The 11,057-nt window shown below is 36.0% G+C and overlaps 1 pseudogene; it reads right to left on the bottom strand.

Moving 5' to 3' along the window:
- Window positions 1–2,144: 2,144 nt before the first annotated feature.
- LOC149747629 (large ribosomal subunit protein eL32 pseudogene) lies at window positions 2,145–6,576 on the bottom strand (annotated as a pseudogene).
- Window positions 6,577–11,057: the final 4,481 nt, after the last annotated feature.

Below are 11,057 nucleotides of genomic sequence, written 5' to 3' on the forward strand. Positions count from 1 at the left end.
GAAAGAGAAGTAAAGAGAGGATAGCAAAGTGAGAATTCTATAGTATCTTCCATCTCTAAAATTATAGACACCTAGTTAGTCTGTTAAATGATCTTACCCAAGTAAATTTGTATTTAACTGTGATCAAATCCTTAAAGAAAATGATTAGGAGTTCTACACAATCTCTGAAACATATGGTCATGTGGCAGAGAATTTGCATTTCTGGGTACCTTTATTTTTTATGATTTTTTTCTTCCAGTTTTATTTATATATAATTGATATACAGCACTGTGTAAGTTTCAGTGTATAGCGTAATGATTTAAATTATATACATTGTGAAATAATTACCACAATAAATTTAGTGAACATTCATCATCTCTTAAAGATACAAAATTTTAAAAATAGAGAAATATATCTTCTCGTGATGAGAGCTCAGGATTTACTCCCTTTTCATATATGATGTACAATAGTGTTAATTATATTTATCATAGTGTGAATTACATCCCTATACTTATTTATCTGATAATTAAAAGTTTGTAACTTTCAGCTGCCTTTATCCAACTCTCCCTCCCCCAACATGCTGCCTCTGGTAACCAAAAATCTGATCTCTAATTTCTATGAGTTTATCTGTCTGTTTTTGAAGTATAATTGACCTACAACACTATGTTAGTTCCTGGAACATGAAATAGTGATTTGATATTTCTGTACATTTCAGAATGATCAAAAGGTGATCCTATTTACCATACATCACCATGAAAAGATATTACATAATTGTTGATTATATTTCCCACACTATACATTACATACCCATGACACTTATTTTACAACTGGAAGTTTGTACCTCGTAATATCTCTCACATATTTCTCTCCTCCTCCCACCCCCTCCCCTCTGGCAAGCATCTAATTTTTCTCTGAAACTGTGATCTGCTTTTGGTTTGTTATGCTGGTTTATTTCTAACATTCTACATATAAATGAAACCATAAATTATTTTTCTTTCTCTGTCTGACAATTCACTTAGCATAATACCCTCTAGGTCCATCTATGCTGTTTTAAATGGCAAGATTTTTTTCTTTTTCATGGTTGAGTAATATTTCATTGTATACATACACAGTCTTGTTTGTCAATTCATCTATTGCACTTGGCTATTCATCTATTGCACTAACCGTATCTTGGCTATTGTAGGTAATGTTGCAATGAACATTGGGGTACATATATCTATTTGAATTAGAGTTTTTGTTTTCTTCAGGTAAATATCCAGGAGTGGAGTTGCTGGATCCTGTGGTCATTCCATTTATAGGTTTTCGTAGGAACCTCCATACTATTTTCCATAGTGGCTGCATCAATTTACATTCCCACAAACAGTGCACAAGGGTTCTCTTTTCTAAACATCCTGGCCAACACAGTTGTCTTTTTGATGATAGCTTTTCAGATGATAGAACCTCTTATCTCATTGTGGTTTTGATTTGCATTTCCTTGATAATTAGTGATGTTGACTTCTTGTCAGGCCCCTGTTGGCCATTCTGTATATATTCTTTGGAAAAACATTGATTCATATCCTCTCTCCATTGTTTAATCAGGTTGCTTTTTTTTGAAGTTGAGTTATATGAGTTCTTTGTATGATTTGGACATTAAGACAATGTCAGATATCATTTGCAAATATCTCATCCCATACTGTAGTTGACCTTTTTGTTTTATAGATAGTTCCTTTGCTGAATAAAAGCTCTTTAGTTTGATGCAGTCCCATTTGTTTATTTTTGCTTTTAGTTCTCATGGTTAAGGAGACACATACAAAAATATTACTAGGACTGATGTCAAAGAGCATACTGCCTATATTTTCTTCTTTGAGATTAATGAGTTCAGGTCTTACATTTAAGTTTTTAATCATTTTTTAGTTAATTTTTGTATATGGTGTGAGAAAGTAGTAAAGTTTGATTCTTTTGCATGTACCTGTCCAGTTTTCCCAACATCATTTATTAAAGAGGCTGTCTTTTCCCCATTGGATATTTTTGCCTACTTTCTCATAGAATTGATTGCCCATATAAACATTGCTTTATTTTTTGGCTCTCTGTTTTGAACCATTCATTTATGTGTGTGTTTGTGTGCTAGTGCCAAACAAGTGTTGTGTGATGACTGTAGCTGTAGTAGAGTTTGGAATCAGGGAACATGATACCTCCAGCTTTGTTCATCTTTCTCAAGATTGTTTTGGTGATTCAGGGTACTTTGTGTTTCCATATAAATTTTAGAATTATTTATTCTAGTTCTGTGAAAAATTTAATTAGTATTTTGATAAGGATTGCAGTGAATCTGTAGGTTGCCTTGGGTAGAACGATCATTTTAACAGTGTTAATTCTTCAAATAAATGAACACAGTATATCTTTCCATTGAAAGATATACTGTCTTTAAGTTCTTTCATCAGTGTCTCACAGTTTTCAGAGTACATGCCTTTTACCTCCTTAGTTAGACTTATTCCTAGGTATGTTATTCTTTTTTGATGTGATTGCAAATGGGATTGTTTTCTTATTTCTCTTTCTTATTAGGGTATAAAAATGTAACAGATTTTTTTAAGTTAATTTTGTGTCCTGGTCCTTTCTCAATTTATTGATGAGTTCTAGTAGTTTTTTAGTGGTGTCTTTAGGATTTTCCATTAATAGCATGTCATCATGCTATTTCCATGTCATCAGCAATCAGTGACAGCTTTATTTCTTCCTTTCCAACTTGGATTCTTTTTATTTCTTTTTTGCTGATTGTCATGGCTAGGATCTCCAATACTAGTTTGAATAAAAGTGGTGAGAGTGGGCATCCTTGTCTTATTCCTGATCTTAGAAGAAATGCTTTCATCTTTTAATTGTTGAGTATGGTGTTTGCTGTGGGCTTGTCATACATGGCCTTTATTATGTTGAGGTATATTCCCTCTGTACCTGCTCTGTGGATAATTTTATCACAAGTGGATATTGAATTTTGTCAAAATCATCTATTATGATGATCATATGATTTTTATTCTTCAATTTGTTAATGTGGTGTATCACATTAATTGATTTGTGGAAACTGAACCATCCTTGTATATCTGGGATAACTCCCACTTGGTCATGATGTATGATCCTTGTAATGTATAGCTGAATTCAATTGACTACTATTTTGTTGAGGATTTTTACACCTATATTCATTAGTGATATTGGCCTGCAATTTTCTTTTCCTGTGATAACCTTGTCTGGCTTTGGTGTCAGGGTGATGCAGGTCTCCTAGAGTAAGTCTGGAACCATTCCCTCCTCTGAAATTTTTGGAACAATTTGAGAAGGATAGGTGCTAACTTTCCTTCAAATGTTTGGTAGAAGTCATTCCTCCTCAACTTTTGTTTGTTGGAAGGCTTTAAATTACTGATTCAATTTCATTACTGATAATCGGTCTCTTCATATTTTCTATTTCTTCCTATTTCAGTCTTGGGATTTTGTAAATTTCTAGGAATTTGTCCATTTCTTCTAAGTTGTCTGTTTAATTGGCATATAATTGTTTGTAGTAATCTCTTGTAATCCTTTGTATATCTGTGTGGTGTCAGCTGTAACTTCTCCCTTTTCACTTTTTTGATTTGGGTCCTCTCTCTTTTTTCCTTCATGATTCTGGCTAAGATTTACCAATTTTGATTATCTTTTCAAAGGATTAGCTTTTAGCTGCATTGATCTTTTCTCTTTTATTTTTTTTTTAGTCTATTTTGTATATTTCTCCTCTGATTTCATTATTTCTTTCCACAAACTTTGGGTTTTGTTGATTCTTCTTTTTCTAGTTCTTTTAGGTGTAAGTTTAGATTGTTTATTTGAAATTGTTCTTGTTTCTTGAGGTAGACCTGCATAGCTATAACTTCCCTCTTAGGATCACTCTTGCTCATCCCATTGATTTTTTTCTGAGTTTCGTGGTTTTATTAACACAAACACAATATGCACCTGAGCTATCTATTCATTTTCTTTGTTATGCAGGCTGGCAGTGGGATTGGTGACTCTGATGGCCATCTGGGCTGCTCTTTCCACAGTGGTTTTGCAGTTCTTGGAGGAGATGTTGTGAACAATCTCAGCACAGTAAGATATTTTGCACCTTAGAAGCACTTCAAGCTTGTTGATATTGTGGACCAGGAACTTCCAGAAGCACACGTGCTTTATTTTCTTGTTGCTGTCATAACAGATGTGGAGTGTCAAGATCTTACCCTTGAATCTCCTGCACACCCTGTTTTCACTGCCTCTGGGTTTCTACCAGTTACACTTAATTTTGACATATTGGTCTCACTGGTGCTGGATAAACTTCTTGATCCTCTTTCTGATGATCTTGGGCTACACAAGGGGTCTGAGGGCAGCCATGATGCTGCGTAGGTGATGGTTGTCATCTCTGTAGGCAGTGCTGAGGAAAAGCCAAACTATTGATTTTGGATCATTGTGTTTTCATTTGTCTCCAGATATTGTTTGATTCTCTCTTTGATTTCTTAATTGACCATTTGGTTGTTTAGTAGCATACTGCTTCCACATATTTATGGTTTTCTGCAGCCTTTGTGTGTGTGTGTGTGTGTGTGTGTTTGATTTCTAGACTCATAGCATTGTGGTCAGAAAAGATACTTGATATTATTTCAGTTTTCTTAAATTTACTGAGACTTGTTTTGTGGCCTTGCATGTGATCTATCCTGGAATATGTTCCTTGTTCACTTGAAAAAAATGTGTATTCTCTCTGCTTTGGAATGGGCTGTTCTTTATATATCTATTAAGTCCATCTTTTGTAATGTGGTTTTTAAAGCCAGTGTTTCCTTATTGATTTCTGTCTAGATGATCTGCCCTTAGATGTAAGTGGGGTGTTCAAATTCCCTAGTATTATTGTCAATGTCTTTCTTTTTATCTGTGAATATTTGCTTTATGCCTTTAGGTTCTCCTATGTTAGGTACATATATATTTTCAATTGTTATATTCTTTTGGACTGATCCCTACATCATTATGTAATATCCTTGTCTCTTGATACAGTCTTTGTTTTTTTTTTTTTTTTTTAACAGTTAGGAGACCTTTATTTATTTATTTATTTTTAAACATCTTTATTGGGGTATAATTGCTTTACAATTGTGTGTTAGTTTCTGCTTTATAACAAAGTGAATCAGTTATACATATACATATGTTCCCATATGTCTTCCCTCTTGCGTCTCCCTCCCTCCCACTCTCCCTATCCCACCCCTCCAGGCTGTCACAAAGCACCGAGCTAATATCCCTGTGCCTTGCGGCTGCTTCCCCCTAGCTATCTACCTTACTACGTTTGTTAGTGTGTATATGTCCATGACTCTCTCTTGCCCTGTCAAAGCTCACCCTTCCCCCTCCCCATATCCTCAAGTCCGTTCTCCAGTAGGTCTGCGTCTTTATTCCTGTCTTACCCCTAGGTTCTTCATGACATTTTTTTTCCCCTTAAATTCCATATATATGCGTTAGCATACGGTATTTGTCTTTTTCTTTCTGACTTACTTCACTCTGTATGACAGACTCTAGGTCTATCCATCTCATTACAAATAGCTCAATTTCATTTCTTTTTAAGGCTGAGTAATATTCCATTGTATATATGTGCCACATCTTCTTTATCCATTCATCCGATGATGGGCGCTTAGGTTGTTTCCATCTCCGGGCTATTGTAAATAGAGCTGCAATGAACATTTTGGTACATGACTCTTTTTGAATTATGGTTTTCTCAGGGTATATGCCCAGTAGTGGGATTGCTGGGTCATATGGTAATTCTATTTGTAGTTTTTTAAGGAACCTCCATACTGTTCTCCATAGTGGCTGAACCAATTCACATTCCCACCAGCAGTGCAAGAGTGTTCCCTTTTCTCCACACCCTCTCCAGCATTTATTGTTTCTAGATTTTTTGATGATGGCCATTCTGACTGGTATGAGATGATATCTCATTGTAGTTTTGATTTGCATTTCTCTAATGATTAATGATGTTGAGCATTCTTTCATGTGTTTGTTGGCATTCTGTATATCTTCTTTGGAGAAATGTCTATTTAGGTCTTCTGCCCATTTTTGGATTGGGTTTTTTGTTTTTTTGTTATTGAGCTGCATGAGCTGCTTGTAAATTTTGGAGATTAATCCTTTGTCAGTTGCTTCATTTGCAAATATTTTCTCCCATTGTGAGGGTTGTCTTTTGGTCTTGATTATGGTTTCCTTTGCTGTGCAAAAGCTTTGAAGTTTCATTAGGTCCCATTTGTTTATTTTTGTTTTTATTTCCATTACTCTAGGAGGTGGGTCAGAAAGTATCTTGCTGTGATTTATGTCATAGAGTGTTCTGCCTATGTTTTCCTCTAAGAGTTTGATAGTTTCTGGCCTTACATTTAGGTCTTTAATCCATTTTGAGCTTATTTTTGTGTATGGTGTTAGGGAGTGATCTAATCTCATACTTTTACATGTACCTGTCCAGTTTTCCCAGCACCATTTATTGAAGAGGCTGTCCTTTCTCCACTGTACATTCCTGCCACCTTTATCAAAGATAAGGTGTCCATATGTGCGTGGGTTTATCGCTGGGCTTTCTATCCTGTTCCATTGATCTATCTTTCTGTTTTTGTGCCAGTACCATACTGTCTTGATTACTGTAGCTTTGTAGTATAGTCTGAAGTCAGGGAGCCTGATTCCTCCAGCTCCTTTTCTCGTTCTCAAGATTGCTTTGGCTATTCGGGGTCTTTTGTGTTTCCATACAAATTGTGAAATTTTTTGTTCTAGTTCTGTGAAAAATGCCAGTGGTAGTTTGATAGGGATTGCATTGAATCTGTAGATTGCTTTGGGTAGTAGAGTCATTTTCACAATGTTGATTCTTCCCATCCAAGAACATGGTATATCTCTCCATCTATTTGTATCATCTTTAATTTCTTTTATCAGTGTCTTATAATTTTCTGCATACAGGTCTTTCGTCTCCTTAGGTAGGTTTATTCCTAGATATTTTATTCTTTTTGTTGCAATGGTAAATGGAAGTGTTTTCTTGATTTCACTTTCAGATTTTTCATCATTAGTATATAGGAATGCCAGAGATTTCTGTGCATTAACTTTGTATCCTGCTACTTTACCAAATTCATTGATTAGCTCTAGTAGTTTTATGGTAGCATCTTTAGGATTCTCTATGTATAGTATCATGTCATCTGCAAACAGTGACAGCTTTACTTCTTCTTTTCCGATTTGGATTCCTTTTATTTCCTTTTCTTCTCTGATTGCTGTGGCTAAAACTTCCCAAACTATGTTGAATAAGAGTGGTGAGAGTGGGCAACCTTGTCTTGTTCCTGATCTTAGTGGAAATGCTTTCAGTTTTTCACCATTGAGGATGATGTTTGCTGTGGGCTTGTCATATATGGCCTTTATTATGTTGAGGAAAGTTCCCTCTATGCCTATTTTCTGCAGTGTTTTTAGCATAAATGGGTGTTGAATTTTGTCGAAAGCTTTCTCTGCATCTATTGAGATGATCATATGGTTTTTCTCCTTCAATTTGTTAATATGGTTTATCACATTGATAGATTTGCGTATATTGAAGAATCCTTGCATTCCTGGAATAAACCCCACTTGATCATGGTGTATGATCCTTTTAATGTGCTGTTGGATTCTGTTTGCTACTATTTTGTTGAGGATTTTTGCATCTATATTCGTCAGTGATATTGGCCTGTAGTTTTCTTTCTTTGTGACATCCTTGTCTGGTTTTGGTATCAAGGTGATGGTGGCCTCGTAGAAGGAATTTGGGAGTGTTCCTCCCTCTGCTATATTTTGGAAGAGTTTGAGAAGGATAGGTGTTAGCTCTTCTCTAAACGTTTGATAGAATTCACCTGTGAAGCCATCTGGTCCTGGGCTTTTGTTTGTTGGAAGATTTTTAATGACAGTTTCAATTTCAGTGCTTGTGATTGGTCTGTTAATATTTTCTATTTCTTCCTGATTCAGTCTTGGCAGGTTGTGCATTTCTAAGAATTTGTCCATTTCTTCCAGATTGTCCATTTTATTGGCATAGAGTTGCTTGTAGTAATCTCTTATGATTTTTTTTATTTCTGCAGTGTCAGTTGTTACTTCTCCTTTTTCATTTCTAATTCTATTGATTTGAGTCTTCTCCCTTTTTTTCTTGATGAGTCTGGCTAGTGGTTTATCTATTTTGTTTATCTTCTCAAAGAACCAGCTTTTAGTTTTATTGATCTTTGCTATCGTTTCCTTCATTTCTTTTTCATTTATTTCTGATCTGATTTTTATGATTTCTTTCCTTCTGCTAGCTTTGGGGTTTTTTTGTTCTTCTTTCTCTAATTGCTTGAGGTGCAAGGTTAGGTTGTTTATTCGAGATGTTTCCTGCTTCTTAAGGTGGGCTTGTATTGCTATAAACTTCCCCCTTAGAACTGCTTTTGCTGCATCCCATAGGTTTTGGGTCGTTGTGTCTCCATTGTCATTTGTTTCTAGGTATTTTTTGATTTCCTCTTTGATTTCTTCAGTGATCACTTCATTATTAAGTAGTGTATTGTTTAGCTTCCATGTGTTTGTATTTTTTACAGATCTTTTCCTGTAATTGATATCTAGTCTCATGGCGTTGTGGTCAGAAAAGATACTTGATACAATTTCAATTTTCTTAAATTTACCAAGGCTTGATTTGTGACCCAAGATATGATCTATCCTGGAGAATGTTCCATGAGCACTTGAGAAAAATGTGTATTCTGTTGTTTTTGGATGGAGTGTCCTATAAATATCAATTAAGTCCATCTTGTTTAATGTATCATTTAAAGCTTGTGTTTCCTTATTTATTTTCATTTTGGATGATCTGTCCATGGGTGAAAGTGGGGTGTTAAAGTCCCCTACTATGAATGTGTTACTGTCAATCTCCCCTTTTATGGCTGTTAGTATTTGCCTTATGTATTGAGGTGCTCCTATGTTGGGTGCATAAATATTTACAATTGTTATATCTTCTTCTTGAATCGATCCCTTGATCATTATGTAGTGTCCTTCTTTGTCTCTTGTAATAGTCCTTATTTTAAAGTCTATTTTGTCTGATATGAGAATTGCTACTCCAGCTTTCTTTTGGTTTCCATTTGCATGGAATATCTTTTTCCATCCCCTTATTTTCAGTCTGTATGTGTCTCTAGGTCTGAAGTGGGTCTCTTGTAGACAGCATATATAAGGGTCTTGTTTTTGTATCCATTCAGCCAATCTGTGTCTTTTGGTGGGAGCATTTAGTCCATTTACATTTAAGGTAATTATCGATATGTATGTTCCTATTCCCATTTTCTATATTGTTTTGGGTTCGTTATTATAGGTCTTTTCCTTCTCTTGTGTTCCTTGTCTAGAGAAGTTCCTTTAGCATTTGCTGTAAAGCTGGTTTGGTGGTGCTGAACTCTCTCAGCTTTTGCTTGTCTGTAAAGGTTTTAATTTCTCCATCAAATCTGAATGAGATCCTTGCTGGGTAAAGTAGCCTTGGTTGCAGGTTTTTCTCCTTCATCACTTTCAGTATGTCCTGCCACTCCCTTCTGGCTTGTAGGGTTTCTGCTGAGAGATCAGCTGTTAACCTTATGGGGATTCCCTTGTGTGTTATTTGCTGTTTTTCCCTTGCTGCTTTTAATATGCTTTCTTTGTATTTAATTTTTGACAGTTTGATTAATATGTGTCTTGGTGTATTTCTCCTTGTATTTACCCTGTATGGGACTCTCTGTGCTTCCTGGACTTGATTAACTATTTCCTTTCCCATATTAGGGAAGTTTTCAACTATAATCTCTTCAAATATTTTCTCAGTCCCTTTCTTTTTCTCTTCTTCTTCTGGAACCCCTATAATTCGAATGTTGGTGCGTTTAATGTTGTCCCAGAGGTCTCTGAGACTGTCCTCAGTTCTTTTCATTCTTTTTTCTTTATTCTGCTCTGCAGTAGTTATTTCCACTATTTTATCTTCCAGGTCACTTATCCGTTCTTCTGCCTCAGTTATTCTGTTATTGATCCCATCTAGAGTACTTTTAATTTCATTTATTGCGTTGTTCATCATTGCTTGTTTCACCTTTATTTCTTCTAGGTCCTTGTTAACTGCTTCTTGCATTTTGTCCATTCTACTTCCAAGATTTCGGATCATCCTTACTATCATTATTCTGAATTCTTTTTCAGGTAGACTGCCTATTTCCTCTTCATTTGTTAGGTCTGGTGCATTTTTATCTTGCTCCTTCATCTGCTGTGTGTTTTTCTGTCTTCTCATTTTGCTTATCTTACTGTGTTTGGGGTCTCCTTTTTGCAGGCTGCACGTTCGTAGTTCCCGTTGTTTTTGATGTCTGTCTCCAGTGGCTAAGGTTGTTTCAGTGGGTTGTGTAGGCTTCCTGGTGGAGGGGACTAGTGCCTGTGTTGTGGTGGATGAGGCTGGATCTTGTCTCTCTAGTGGGCAGGTTCACGTCTGGTGGTGTGTTTTGGGGTGTCTGTGGCCTTATTATGATTTTAGGCAGCCTCTCTGCTAATAGGGTGGGGTTGTGTTCCTGTTTTGCTAGTTGTTTGGCATAGGTTTTCTAGCACTGTGGCTTGCTGGTCGTTGAGTGAAGCTGGGTGCTGGTGTTAAGATGGAGGTCACTGGGAGATTTCCACCGTTTAATATTATGTGGAGCTGGGAGGTCTCTTGTTGACCAGTGTCCTGAAGTTGGCTCTCCTACCTCAGAGGCAGAGCCCTGACTCCTGGCTGGAGCACCAAGAGCCTTTCATCCACACGGCTCAGAATAAAAGGGAGAAAAAGTAGAGAGAATTAGTAGATGTATGAGGAAAGAAAGAAGGAAAGGAGGAAAGGAAGGAAGGAAGAAAGAAGCAAAGAAGGAAAGAAAGGAGGGAGGGAGGGAGGAAGGAAGGAAGGAAGGAAGGAGGGAAAGAAGGAAAAAAGACAGAAAGAAAGAAGATACAGTAAAAATAAAATAAAGTATAATATATTTATTGAATTAAAAAATATTTAGAAAAAAAAAAAAAAAGAGGGACGGATAGAACCTAAGGATAAATGTTGGAAGCAAAGCTATACAGAGAAAATCTTATACAGAAGCATACACATACACCTTCACAAAAAGAGGTAAAGGGGGAAAAATCATAAATCTTGCTCTCAGAGACCACCT

This window comes from Delphinapterus leucas, chromosome 14, assembly GCF_059928025.1.
Source record: "Delphinapterus leucas isolate spDelLeu-1000000601 "Yukka" chromosome 14, BTC_Dleu_Yukka2, whole genome shotgun sequence".
NCBI classification, from domain to species: domain Eukaryota; kingdom Metazoa; phylum Chordata; class Mammalia; order Artiodactyla; family Monodontidae; genus Delphinapterus; species Delphinapterus leucas.